Raw genomic sequence first — 15362 nt, forward strand, 5'->3', positions numbered from 1 at the left:
GTCTGCACATAAGATTGGAGTTGCAAGAAAGCTTTGCGATATGATCTATAAATATATATATATATATATATATATATATAGTATAGACAAAAAGGAATTGTGAGATCCCCAACCTGCCAATACCAAGATCGGGATGGGATCCTTGACAGGTCTCTAAGTGTGATAAAAAATCAGAGTTCCTAAACAAGAAAAATCCAAGGAATAGACCTTTACCATTGACAATGGCTTCGGTCTATAGCCTTAGAAGAAGACCTAGTCCTGTCTCGCAGCGAAAACGGGACAACCTTTTAAAGTCCAGAAAATTATTTCGGCCCTATAACTGCCACAATTGGGCTAAGGTATCCTCAACCAACGCTTTTTCACCCCCTAACAGATGTGAGGGCACAGCCGCTGGTGGATTCCTCTTCCAAGTGAAGAAGTTTTCTAAACGTTTTAGTGCGCAAAGATGGATAGTTACCTGACTAATGAGGTCCACCCGTCCATGATTGACAACCTTAGTCAATCCCCACTTACCACCCCGCACTCACACATGATTCAATTATTTTCTAGTTACTATCACATTGTTTTAACACTTAAAATAATGATTCCTTTTAACTTTCCGTCACAGTAATTCCTTCAATCAATTATTAAAGACAGCATTGAAAGCATTCTTTTAGAAAAACAGACATCTTTAAACTTAAGACAGGGTACTGTCAATCAAAACATTGTCCATAATAACCATGACTAGTACTCTTCTTGTCTCAAGACCACCTAAGGGTGAAAAAAAAACGGCACCCATTCCTTATTCATAATCCGGAGTGGATAAACCCCCACCCAAGGTTCCGGGTGCCCATACACCAAACCAGTTGCCCATACAACCGGGCGGCTCTCCTAGGATTAAAAAAACGGTATCCTAACTTCTGTAGAAACATCAAGACATGACACGGAGTAGAAACTCAACGTTCATGGGGGTAACCGACTTATCCGTGGCTAGAAAGCCAATCATTATCATCAATTTTATCATAAGGAGTCGGAGGTGTCTTGAGACAAGCTGTCTTAAGGATGATCAATCATATCTTTCCTATTTCAACTAGTTTTAACCCAAACAATTCTTTCCTACATTATAAACAAATACACGTTGGAAGTTACCTTCCATTTTCAGCGAGTTTATCCTTCCTAATCTTACGTATGCAATGCTAACTTAAAAATGAACTTTAAAAGATTTTAAATGAACAAAATAGAAATCCACCTGGGACTGCTCGTCCATGTGCTGTGGGGAAGGAGCCCGTAGACTTTCCTTTGTTGGCCTATGGCTAGGCCCAGCCTCATGGTCATCAGTGGCTTTGTTTTGCTTGTTGCTAGCATCCTCTTCCTCAATAAGAGGATTTCCCCTGGTTCTCTTTGGAGCCATGTCGGCAGCCTTATAAAAAGACTTAATCAATTAGAAGTTTAATTGAATAATCTTCTTTTTTCTTGTTTACTTAAAAACTAAGAATTTTTGGAGTAAGTAGGTATCTTTAATATTCAATTTGATGAGTTATTCCTCCTGTAACTTATTTATGCTATAAGTAATTTCCCATAATTACCATTTAATTTGGGAAGTCCTTTAACTAGGTTTCTCCTTAGTTATCTTCCATTTTAACCTTAGTAAATTATAACTCCTATCGGCTAATGGGTTACTCTTCCTAAATTGTAATTGAATATGTTCTATCTTTAGTAATTTTCATAAATTTGATTAATAACATTTTCCTCTTATACTTATGATCTAAATTAGGTAAAATTTTACTGATAGTAATTTATTATACCATCCATTTATGCTGAGGTAATTTTCTCACCCTTCAATAGTGATTTTGTACCTCAAGTATTTATTTGGTAATTAGAAAAATTCGTTTACTAATTTCCCTTGTCTATTTGCAAAATCCGTTACTTTTATTGAAGATAAATTATTAAACTATTTATCTGAGGTTGGGGTATTTATCATGGATTCTTCAAGGTGTGTCCTACCTTTGATTTATATCAAAGGTTTTTGGATTAATTTACTATATTGCCCCTTTTAGTTTCCCCTAAAAATAATGTAATTTTATTGGGATAATTAGGTAAACTAATTATCTGAGAGTAACATAATTATCACGGGTTTCTTAAGGTATAATTAATCTTCGATAAATAACTCAAGACATTTTGAATCAATTTGATAATTTTCCCGTTTTAATTTGTCCTAAAAACAAAGTAATTCTACTAAAGTAATTAGGTAAATTAGTTATTTGAGCTTTCCATAATTATCACGGGTTTCTTGATATATAATTAACCTTTGATACATAACTCTAGTCATTTTGAATCTATTTGCTAATTTTCTCTATTTAATTTATCCTAAAAGCAGAGTGTTTCTGCTAAAGTAATTAGATAAATTAACTATCTGAGCTACAAATAATTATCACGATTTTCTTAACATATAATTAACCTCTGATAAATAACTCAAGTCGTTTTGAATCTAATTGCTAGTTTCCCGTATTTAATTTGTCCTAAAAACAGAGTATTTTTGCTAAAGTAATTGGATAAATTAATTATCTGAGCTTGAACTAATTATAATAGGTTTTTAAACATGTAATTAACCTCTAAAAAATAACTCAAATAAATTTGAATTCATTTGCTAATTTCTCATATTTAATTTGTCCAAAAAACAGAGTATTTCTGCTAAAGTAATTAGGTAACTTAATTATCAGAGCTTGACATAATTATCACGGGTTTCTTAACATATAATTAACCACTAGTAAATAACTCAAAGTATTTTGAATCAATTTACTAATTTCCCCTATTTAATTTGTTTTAAACACAGAGTATTTCTGCTAAAGTGATTAGGTAAATTAATTATCTGAGATTCTCCTAATTATTATGGGTTCCCTAACGCATAATTAACCACTGATAATAACTCAAAGCATTTGAAATCAATTTACTAATTTCCCCTATTTAATTTTTCTTAAAAACAGGGTATTTCTGCTAAAGTAATTAGGTAAATTAATTATCTGATCTTCTCCTAATTATCACGGATTTTCTAACACATAATTAACCTTTAATAAATAACTCAAAACATTTCAAATCAATTTACTAATTTCCCTTATTTAATTTGTCTTAAAAATAAGGTATTTTTGCTAAAGTAATTAGGTAAATTAGTTATCTGAGCTTCTCCTAATTATCATGGGTTTTCTAACACATAATTAACCACTAATAAATAACTCAAAGCATTTGAAATCACTTTACTAATTTCCCCTATTTAATTTGTCTTTAAAAAAAAGTATTTCTGCTAAAGTAATTAGGTAAATTAATTATATGAGCTTCTCCTAATTATCACGGATTCCCTAACATATAGCTAGCCACTAATATAATTCTCAAAGCAATTTGAACCAATTTGATTATTTTCCCTTTTAATTTTCTAAAAAAAACAGTGTAATTATGCCTAATTAATTAGAAAAATTACTCAAAAATTTATAGGATAATTTTTTTTATCTTAATGACTGTCTAATGCAGCTCTGATAATCATCTCAACTTAATCTAAGCTTAATCAATATATTTTCCATTAATTTATGGTTAATTTGGCTAATTTCGGCCCTAAGATGATAGGATAATTAATTAGCAAGCTTAATTACAACAATTAGCAGAGAATAATTAATTAAGGGAGGGTTAATGCGTATACATAGGCCTAATCTTTGATTTATTAACAAAATAGATTAATCTAGCCTTGCTAATTAAGAAGGATTAGGCTAATTACCGTTTAGGTTAATCAACTAGAGCTTAGTCTCTAGTGATTTCTGCTTAGCGTTCTCTCTAGATGAGAGAGAGAGTGTCAAGGCTCTGAGTCTGTCTGAAATTGTGAAGCAAGGGTCATATTTATAGGTTTCTGGGCACTCACAGGCTGGAAAATGGCAATAACTTGCATCCCAAGCAGCCCTACACGTCAAAAAATGTCCCCTGCTGCTAAATCTAGTCCCGGGCAGGTTCCCCACAGCTCCACACAGCCCCCCCAGCTTCCAGAATTGATTTTTACTAATTTCACTGATTTTTAATGATGAAAATTGGAAATATCAGTAATTTCTAGAACCTTAGGATAAGAAAGTCTTTATTAATAATAATTACTGAAACCATCCAATTTTACTTAATTAATTAAATTCATAGTATAACCTTTCAAAGCCCGTAACTTTTCCAGATTTTATCGGAATTCTGTTCTGAAAATTTCTAGCCCGGGGTTTGATGTGCTTAAGATTCCAAAAATACCAATATTTACCATGGTCGAATAGTTCTACATTGCTTTCTCAATAATCATATGAGTTTGATTAAGCTTTATACAATCTTTAAGGTTTCAGATTCTAGAAACCTTACAGTAATGGCTTGTATGCATGGTATAATAGCATGCAGTTTGTATGATGTGTCTCCTCTTCCATGAGATTGGAATTTCTATATGCAATATCTACACGTCGAGTCCATCCTTCCACGATTTTCCAGCTCCATCATTTGCAAGAGGTATGCATGCAAGTCTAGACGCTCAACTCAAAAGGGGAGCAAGAACATCACCAACCCTACCCCTTATCCATCTTGTTTTCAATGAACGAACTTGAAATAGTATTACAAGAATATTGGTTGAGTGTCATTAAAGATGCAAACTAAAGGCAAGGTTGAGGCTGAGGCGATGGTTGTGAACTATCTCTTGTGATGGCAACCCTAATTTGCCTAGATCCTCTCTATTTGCTTTGCTTGGTGGTGATCAAGCTTAAAGTCTTCCTTTTATTTCATCCCCCTTGTATGAGCTCTCCTTGAACTTCATGTCCACTCTCTAAGTAGACAAGCGAGAGAGTCAGACAGACAAGAGTCACAATGTTCCATGACATTAACAACTACATCATTTTTTCTCCCATGCACAGGCACAACCTATCGATCACGGGCATTGATTTGCAATGAGAAGGCTAATGAAGGAGAAATGAGGAGAGACAACTTTAGACTAGTGTAATTAATAATAGCAATATTAACGATTATCAAAATGTCGACCTCCACAAGTCATATAGGTTGAAGAATAGCTAAATATATTGAAGCCTGATTCTAGATGATATCATTATTAACATATATTCAGCTTCCTACTCCATTAGGTGCCACGAGAAATGTCTGGTGAGAGGGTGATGTTCACTAGGAATCTGCATGTTGCTGCCCACAAAGACTTTCACAACCACCACTGGGGCTAGAGAGATGGTAGTGTACTATGGAAACATTATGCTTACATTGGTGGAAGGACAAGGCATCCTCACAATCTTTTGACCCTCAAACATAAGCATGGAGCCATCCCAACCTCCATGCCTCATGGTGTCAAAGATGGTGTAAGAGCATCCCAACTAGTGGCCTTGCTCTATTCTGCTATGGAGCTATCTATGCCTCACTTCTCTTCTTTCGACACAAAGGCAAACCCCTCTCTCTCTCTCTCTCTCTCTCTCTCTCTCTCTCTCTCTCTCTCTCTCTCTCGTGGAAATACCATTATGAGCTTTACGATGAGGACGGCGGATGTAGGGATAGCTAAGCACCCAAGTCGATTAAACTATTTTGAATAACGCTATAAAAATTCCTCCCCATGTGAAAAAATATTCCCAAGCTTTCTTGTAGCTCCAATCACCTTTGCATATATTATACTAGGTTCACGTTAGCATTGCGTTTGCACTATGATATTATCAATGGATAACTCTATGCTCACTATCAATGTTGCCAAGGGGTATTGGCCATTGTGCTATTTGGTAGGTAATAGGACGTAGCTAAGTAGATATTAGAGTAGCTTACCTAATGGAGAGAGATAAGTTTCACACACAAGAGATTAAAGAGTAGAGAGTGAGAGAGAGCACACACAATATATGTGGTTCACCCAATGTGGGCTACATCCATGGGAAAGCATCCACTCAATGGCTTTAATACTTTAAACAAGAAGTAGGTTACAAAGAGATTATACCCTTAATAGATCTCTCGCCTTGCTGCACTCTCACCACCTCACGCCCACCTTGTTGCATCAACTTCACAATGTACCACAATGCCCTTTTAGGGGGAAAAGGGCTACCCTCTCTCATGAGAGGCAATCGTGTGTAGCCGCCCTTGTGTAGACGAGTCCAAGTTGGACTCTCGAATGTGCCCATTGGTGGACGCCTTGAGAAGACAAGTCCTCCTTGAAATCGGCCACCGGCCACCAACCAACCAACCAGCCGTTTTTCGATCACCGTCCGGCCATAATATTTCGACAAAAAGCTCGAGACTGGACATGAATTTTTGGTTTTTTGATGAATGCTTTTTCTTCTGCACGATGGCTTCTCCTCATAATGAGGGCCTTACAAATGTGCATTTTTAAGGCTAAAAGTTACAAGGGGTAAATCAAGCTCCATTCTTAACAATCTCCCACTTGGAGACTGACCTCCACACCAAACATGTGACTACTTTCTATCCTGGCTTCTTATCCTTGAATGCCAATTGAAGATGAGAAAAAGCTTAACTTCTCCTTGTTGACCATCTTTGTAAACATGTCTGTAGGATTTTCACTTATGTGCACCTTTCCTAGCTTTAGCTACCCCTCTTCCAAGAGAGTGCAGTGCGTATGAAGTGATATCTCACCTCAATGTGATTTCACCTCAATGTGATTTGTCCTTGAGTGAAAGGTTGAATTGTTTGCAATATGAATGGTGCTTTGACTATCATTGTACAAGACACAACTGTCTTGCTTGTATCCAAGCTCCTCTAAGAGTCTATGAAGCCACCGAATCTCTTTGCTTGCCTCCATCATTGCTACATATTTTTCTTCCGCGGTAGAAAGTGAGACCACTTGCTGTAGCTTTGAAGCTCAACTTATTGTTGTACCTCCAATTGTGAATAAATAGCCAATAGTGCTCCTTCAAGTATCTTTGTCACCTCTCATATCTGCATCAGCATACCCTTGTAAGAAAATATCATTGCCTCCAAAATACAAAGCATTTGTTGTTGTCCCTTTTAGATACCTAAGTATCCACTTCACAGCTTGTCAGTGCTCTTTACCTGAATTATCTTTGAACCTACTCACAACTCCCACTGCATGTGCAATATCAGGCCTTGTCTAGACCATAGTATACATTAGAGAATCTACCGATGCAACACATGGAACTTTAGACATATAGGTTGTCTCCTCTTGTGTCTTTGAACACATATCCTTAGTTAGTTTAAAGTGACTAGCCAAAGGTGTAGAAACCAATTTTGCATCTTGCATTGCAAACCTTTCTAGTACCTTCTGGATGTAATACTCTTGAGATAGCTTCAATGTCTTCTTCGTCCCGTCCCTTGAGTATCCGCTTTGCAACATCTAAATCTTTCATTGAAAAAGATTTAAACAGCTCTTCTTTTAGGTGTTTCATATCCTGCATGTTAGCACGTCGTGAAATCATCATGTCATCAACATACAACATTAGGATGATGAGCTTTCCATCTCCCAAATTATTCTTGTAGATGCAATGATCTCAATTGCATCTCTTGAATCCGTGGTCCAACATCCATCGATCGAACTTCAAGTACCATTGTCTTGATGCTTGCTTTAGACCATACAAGCTCTTCTTTAATCTGCAAACCATTTTCTCCTTACCCTTTACTTCTTACCCCTTTGGTTGAAGCATATAAAATTTGCTCCTCTAAATCACTTTGAGGGAACGTTGTATTTACATCCATTTGCCCAAGATTTAAGTCATGAGTGGCCACAAGGCTTAAGACAAGCCTAATTGAGTTCATTTTTATAGCATGAGAAAATATTTCATTGAAGTCAATACTTTTCTTTTGAGAAAACCCTTTTACCCTACAAGCCTGGACTTGTACCTTTTCTTCCCACCTTCTTCTTCCTTCAGCTTATACACCCATTTGTTCTGCAGTGGGGCCGCTTACCTTTAGGCAATTCAACCAACTCCCATGTTTGGTTGCAATGAAATGAGTTCATCTTTATTTGCATGATCTTCATCCATTCTTCTTTAGATTCATGTTGTATCGCTTCTTCGTATGATTCTGGCTCTCCAGAATCTGAGACCAAGAGATGATTGAAGGAAGGAACGAACTTTTCTAGAGGTCTACTTGCTCTTGTAGATCTTCAAAACATAGGCTGAGGCTCCTCATTTGGTTGACATGGTTGCACGTTGTCATCGCTTGCACTCTTGAGTCTTCACCGTCCTCAAGCTCCATGTACTCATCACCTATATCTTTTGTTTGTTTTATTTCCAAGTAATCTTTGTACATATTTTGTTTGTTGAAATTACATCCCTACTTCTAAAGATTTTACCATCTTCAGGATTCCATAGGCCATACCCAAAGTCAGCTTCTCCATAACCAATGAAGAAACACTTTTCGGACTTTGCATCTAGCTTTGACCTTAGGCTTCTATCTATGTGCATGAAAGACTCGCACCCAAACACTTTGAGACATGCATAATTCACCGGTTTACCTGTTTATGCCTCTTTTGGAACTCCCCCATCCAATGTTGCTGAGGGTGACCGGTTGATTCAGTACACTGTTGCCCAAAGCTCAAGCAGTAGGCTTGTATGTAGCTGCATGCTTCGTGCTCACTCCATGATTGTTTTGTTGATTCTTTCCAAATTGGCATTTTGTTGAGGTGCCCTTGGGGTTGTCCTTTGCCTTTGAATGCCATTGCTAGCACAAAAGCTTTCAAAAGCTTGGCTGCAATATTCGTCTCCATTGTCGGATCTGAGATATTTAACCTTGGTACTTGCTTTATTCTTCACAAAGGCTTTCCACCTTTGAAATATGGAAAACACATCAAATTTATTCTTCATTACATAAATCCATGTTTTTCTAGTGCATCATCTATGAATGTTACATAGTACAACGAGCCACTAAGGGATGGTGTACTTGTAGGACCCCAAACCAATTCAAGTTTTTTATTTTTTCTTTCATTTTCTACTTTTTGAAATTTAACCTCTTTTGTTTACCGTAAACACAATCTTCACAGAACTCTAAGTCCACTTCTTTCAAAACGGGGTAAAAGATTCTTTGATTGAAGGATTTGCATTCCTTTGGCACTCATATGCCCAAGCCAGTAGTGCCACACTGCACTGTCGACTTTTGTAGTTGCTACACAAGTGGAAGATTGCGTGCTAATAGTACACAAATAAAGTGTGCCAACCTTTTCTCCTTTGGAAACCACCAAAGATCCCTTTGAGATCTTCTAGTGTTTGTTTCCGAATGCAATGTTGTGACCTTCATCGTTCAATTGTCCTATAGAGATCTAATTCTTGCGAAGAAAAGAAACATGCCTAGCATCTTTAAGCTTCCATTCATTTTTGTTAGCAGTTTTGACACCAAGTGTAGCTTTGGTGTAACCTTGGAAATGTTGAATGTGTAGTGTCGCATGGAATGAAGCTCCAGAGTCTACTATCCAAGAATTAGACACATTGTCTAATGAAAGAATCAGAGCATCTTTCTCTACTTTACCTGCCACATTCGCCTCCGATGTTGGCTTGTTTTCTTGAGACTCCAACTCCTTCTTCTTGGACCAAAAATCCTTCTTGACGTGGCCCTTCTTGCCACAGTTCCAACATTCAAGAATTGACTTTGTGCATGACTTGCTCCGCCTTGAGTGATCACGACCCTTTTGATTTTTGAACTTCCCCTCGTTTTCGCTAATAGTGCAACACTTGATTATTCCCCTGTGCTTCTCCTTTGCATTCCTTGCTTAGGAGAACACCCACAACATCATCAAACTTAAGATTCTTTGTGTTAGAGACAGAGTTACTTACATCCATCACAAGGCTATCCGAACTATCCGGTAGAGATGATAGTTTAAGGAGGGCTTGCACTTCGTCATCGAAATTGACCTTCACCAATCAAAGTTGACTTATATTGGTGATAAAGTCGTTTAGGTGTTCTGCAACTGAACCACTCTCTGCCATTTCAGATTGAATAAGCACTTCAAGAGGAATACCTTATTGGATGTCGATGGTTTCTCGTAGAGGCCATCAAGTGACTTCATCAAGTCCATCATGGTCTTCATCTCCAGAATGTTGAAGGCCAGTGTTGACGCCAAGCTTAGCCGGATGTTTTCTAATGCCTTTCGGTCAAGGATGATCCATGCTTTATCTGCCATTGTTGCAGGCTTCTTTGCAAGACCGCCTAGTGGCAAATAAAGATCCTTCTGGTAGAGATAGTCTTTAATCTGCATCTTCCAGTGTTGGTAGTTTTTGCCGTTGAACTTCTCGATCTTGAGCTTCCCTTACTTTGCCATTAGTCCCACTCAATTCAACGAATCTTTTCCTTGAGATACTTTAGCTACAAGAAAACCTTGCTCTGATATCAATTATTAGGAAATAGGACGTAGCTAAGTAGATATTAGAGTACCTTACTTAATGGAGAGAGATAATTTTCACACACGAGATTATAGAGTAGAGAGAGAGAGAGAGAGAGAGAGAGAGAGAGAGAAAACACACACGATATATGTGATCCACCCAATGTGGGCTACATCCACGGGAAAGCAACCACTTAATGGCTTTAGTACTTCAATCAAGATGTAGGTTACAAAGAGATAATACCCTTAATAGATCTGCCTTGCTTCTCTCTCACTACCTCCTACCCACCTTGTTGCATCAACTTCACAATGCACCACAATGCCCTTTTGTGTATAGAAGAGACCTCCTTCTATAGGCCAAAAGGGTTGTCCTCTCTCATGAGAGGCAGTCGTGTGTAGACGAGTCCAAGTTGGTGGACTCTCCAATGCGCCCATGTGTGGCCGCCCTTGAGAAGACAAGTCCGCCTTGAAATCGGCCACCGGCCATTGAATTTGGCCACCGATCAGTGACTTATGCTCACTAGCCACCGGCCATTGACTACAGGCAACCGGCAACCGGTTGGCCATTTTTTGACCACTTTCATACGGCCGTTCGCCCATAATATTTCGACAAAAAGGGAATATTCCGGCTTTTCTACGAGTGATTTTTCTTATGCATGATGGCTTCTCATCATAATGGAGGCCTTAGAAATGTGCATTTTTAAGACTAAAAGTTACAAGGGGTAAATCAAGCTCCATTCTCAACATTATTATGAGACTTTCACACGGTAGACTGGCACTCTAGCCGGCCAACGATGATGGACTATGCACTGAACTCTAGTAACTCCTTTCTTAAAGTATTTGCATGCAATGCAGCTATAAGTACTTGCTAGTCTGATGAGAGTAAGGTCCACGTAGGTAGCAATGCTGATAAAAAAAAGCTACAGACTACGCACCAAGATTGAGGACCTCTTTGGGTAGTGCAAAGATAGTGAGGAGGTCACTGTTGAGAGCGAAGCAAGAAGTAAAACCTTCACTCGGACAATTTTGGGCGAGCAATTTTTTGACAACATGCTTTAGCTTCAAAATGGCACCATGGATAGTTCAAATGCCTATTAGTTTCAAAATTCTAGTTTTTGACCATTGTTCAACCTCAACATGTGAAAGCTTCCTTATCCTCTGTGTTGACTACTATGCCAAAGGGGTCACCTGAGAGGTTTTGTAGGAAGGTTGAGGATGATCCTACATGTAACACGTAGCAAAGGGCTACAAGACAAACACAATGAGTGGGATACTAACTGTGTGCACACTACTTGTACGCGCATAGGCCTACATGAAGTAATAGAGCCCAGAGGCCAGAGAAGGAAGACACACACACACACACACACACACACACACACACACACACACACACACAGAGAGAGCTATGGGGCTCTAAATGATGCATGCACTCCTATTGCAATGCTGCTTAGTTTTGAGGAGACGTGTTTATAAAAGTAATTATCAAATTGACTCCAAGAAATACACACAAAATATTTCAAGATATCTTAGCGAGCGTTTTTCTTTATAGAGTGCATCTTGTGTACTGGGTCTACTCGGTCCTCTACATTTTATTAACATGAATCTTCCCATATTCATTCTTTGTTCATTTGTGTCCCTTTGCCGAGCCAGAATGTCACGAATGTCATGGCGTTCCCACGCTGCTTGCCATCCTCGCTCATAGGCGTCTCCTCCATTGCACCCCTCTGCTTCGATTGCGCTCTAGCCTGGCTAAGGCTTGCGCTCCTCTGTGCCAAGCAATCTGTTGCATGCCATGGTCTTGCTTGACGACGTGCCCTTGCAGCCCTATCTAGCAGCTCCACCTACTCGCGTCCATGGGACAAGCGCGTGCGTACACACACAGAGACATGCAGAGACGCTATGCACCTCTAAGCTAGCAAAAATCCACATTTCCCCATTCCCCTGTTGCTCGTCTCCAGTATAATCGTCCTCTATCACCTCTTCTACATCTCCCACACGAGGTGGAGCACCACCTATGATATTTCCCCTATCTCCTGTACCGGCGCTACTTGTCCCTTCACATGGCTTCTTTGCCTTTTCCACCCTCGAGAGAGGCTCGCGAGCTTGGTCTTTCGCAATGCCGACATAACGCGCCTCACAAATTCTCAAAATGCCTTTCAAATTTTCCAAAATTTCCAAAATACCCCAATCATGAGATTAAATTTCTCCAAAGATTTTTTTTTAATAGGTTTTCATAAGCAGACTGATTTTGGGAATTTCCACAAATTGGAGGGGTATTCTTTAATCTTTCACTATCGAGGTTGCATTGGGGTTTCGCCCCCCCCGCCCCCCCAACACACGTGCCATTTTCCCTCTTTTTTTTCCTCTAAAGGGAAACGAAGCATCTACTTAGATTCTATTTAATGAACCCTGTTTGAAAATTGGGGACACCTACTCACCATTATGATGAGTATTTTTTATGTATTCCTTCCAATCAAAAATTGTGCAAGACTCTCTAAAAGAGAAGAAAATCTAAAGTAAAAATAAGCAAAAGAAAAACACAAACATGCAAGAATCTACACTAAACCATCTTTTCTTTTTATATGGACACAAAAAGTATTTTGACTTTCCACTTTCGTGGTCTTTTGATTTCCTAAGCTTATGTCCTGTAATCTGTTTTGGAATTGTTTTAAGAGGAATCACCAGAGATGCTTTGCCAGGCCTATGAGGACAAAAGCAGAGGAGATGGCACGTGTTGGGAGAGAGAGAGAGAGAGAGAGAGAGAGAGAGAGAGAGAGAAGAACAAGAATTCTTTGGCAGCTTGACAACCGTCGACAGAGATTAGGATAGCGCCTCTATTTCGGATCTGGAAAGTGGGGTAGCGTCCCGTGTCTAAGCAATGGAGAACAAGAAGTCGAATGGAGGAGCAGGTAGAGTCGATTCTATCAAACTCAGAGCTCTCTCTCTCTCTCTCTCTCTCTCTCTCTCTCTCTCTCTCTCTCGTGCCAATGGTCAAGTTGTTGAGAGGATGCGAGTGAGTTTGGTGCAGCAGGGTTCTTTAGAAAGACTAAAGAGTGTGTGGGAGTGGTTCTGCCATGTGTTGTCAGAGAAAGAATCCTATTGCCATCGCGATGCAGCCTCTATCGTCCAGCTCAGGTTTCATCTCAAGCCTCTATGAAATGGAATACTACTCTAGTGTGGACAGCCTAGATGCACGAACGACGCTCTCTCTCGCTCTTGGTACAGTGGAAAATGCCACCGATTGGCATGATGGAAACATGACAATGATGGAGGGAGAGGCAACGCTCATAGCAGAGCAGGGGGAGGAGGACCCAATTGGGTAGGGCGAGGAACAAGGCATGTGCATCGGCTCCAACTGAGCTCCCGATTTTAAGAGTCAACGAGTTGAACGAATCTTCATAGGAAATTAATTAATGGATGGTACAGTAGACCCGGTATGCTAACAAGACGTTTTGTAAGGTTTCAAAAAAAATTAAAAAGTTTTTTTTTTTGTAAAACTCACAATAGTGAGTAGTATATTAGAAATCCCTCAAAAATAATTACATTAAGCCCTACTCAGATCAAGCCACCAGGGCATCACCAGTACATAGTATGTTGGCTATTACGGGAGCCACCCGATTAGACAATCCCCATCGACATCGTCTGATTCGAGAGCCACCCGACCACATGGACCACTGGCTGAGAAGAAAGCCACCCTGACAATTGAGCAAGCTATCTGTCCAAAGAGGAACCAAAGAGAGGGCGTTCGAGGTTGCCACCAAATCGGGCAGGCTACCACCCCACTCGAATCGACCACTGAACGGGCATGAAAATAACACTGCATGCAGATCCTTACCCAAAAAAGAAGCTCCAAATCCTAGACCCAAGAAAATGAGTTGCACAGAAACCACCAGCAGAAACCTCCACAAACAGATTGCAGGAAATAGATCCTTAGCAAATACAAACCGAAGAAAACACCTTTGACACCCTATCCAAGTCTTCTGGCCAAACTGAGCATAAATCCGCCTCCCCAGATCACCAAAATTCAAACCAGTCTGCACAATAGTACACATAGGCAAACAACACATATAACCTCACCTCCACTGCCAACGTCATCCCCCTTGAAAGCTCTTCTTCCAGATTTGGCAGGCCCAACCTTTCAATAGCAACAAACCATCCGGCAAAGAGAGCCTTACCAGCAGCACGGTAGCCCATGAACTTAGGAGGGTTGCTTGGTCCCCATGCTAAGGCAGCCACCCTCCATGTGCTCCGTCCAAAGCACGCACAGACAATACCACCGGCATTGCAGAAAAGTTCCCCGGTTGAAGCGAGTGGCCCCCTAGGCGCCGTGGATCCAAAAATATAGGGCTGGGAGAGACGAGAGTGAAGAGGCAGGGTTGCCAAGCCAGAGCCCCCCAGCCAAGGCCCCCTCCCCCGGGGCCAGCTCTATTCAAACATTCCCTCAACAACAACAACAAAAAGGATGCGCTAATCTATAGCACACAACAACGGGTGCAATGGCATACACATAGATTTGCAACAATATCAGGTGGACATGAGAAGGACAGATACAACATTGTGAGATAGAGAGAGAGAGAGGACACTCTAAAAAGAAGAAAATGCTAACGGGAAAGTAAAGGAGAAGAGAAACACAAATATTCCAACATGAAGCCGACCATCTCGTTATATGGACACAAAAGGTCTTTTGACTTTCTAGCTTCATGTGTCTTTTCACTTTCCACCTTCATTTGTCTTTTCATTTCTTTAAGTGACCCTTTACTTACACACTTAATATGTTTTACACTTAATATGTTTTGAAAGAATTTTTATTTTGCCTAGATTGGGGAGACCTAATTGTGCCCTTTTTTAAAAATAACCTCTCCTTTTTCATTAGCAGAAAGGGGAGGCATCACTAAGGCCTCACCCCCTTTTGGGCAAGCCAAAAAACACATAGCTTTAGTAGATGAGTGTCTATAACTTTTGTGGTGTTCCCAAACACTTTTGAATGATCCTACAACTATGCCACAATTGAAACACCTTGCTGGTCTATATTATTATAAAAGGGAGAACGGTCCTCCCCTCGGGT

This window comes from Adiantum capillus-veneris, chromosome 2 (genome assembly GCF_014529385.1).
Source record: "Adiantum capillus-veneris isolate H3 chromosome 2, ASM1452938v2, whole genome shotgun sequence".
Classification (NCBI taxonomy): Eukaryota; Viridiplantae; Streptophyta; class Polypodiopsida; order Polypodiales; family Pteridaceae; genus Adiantum; species Adiantum capillus-veneris.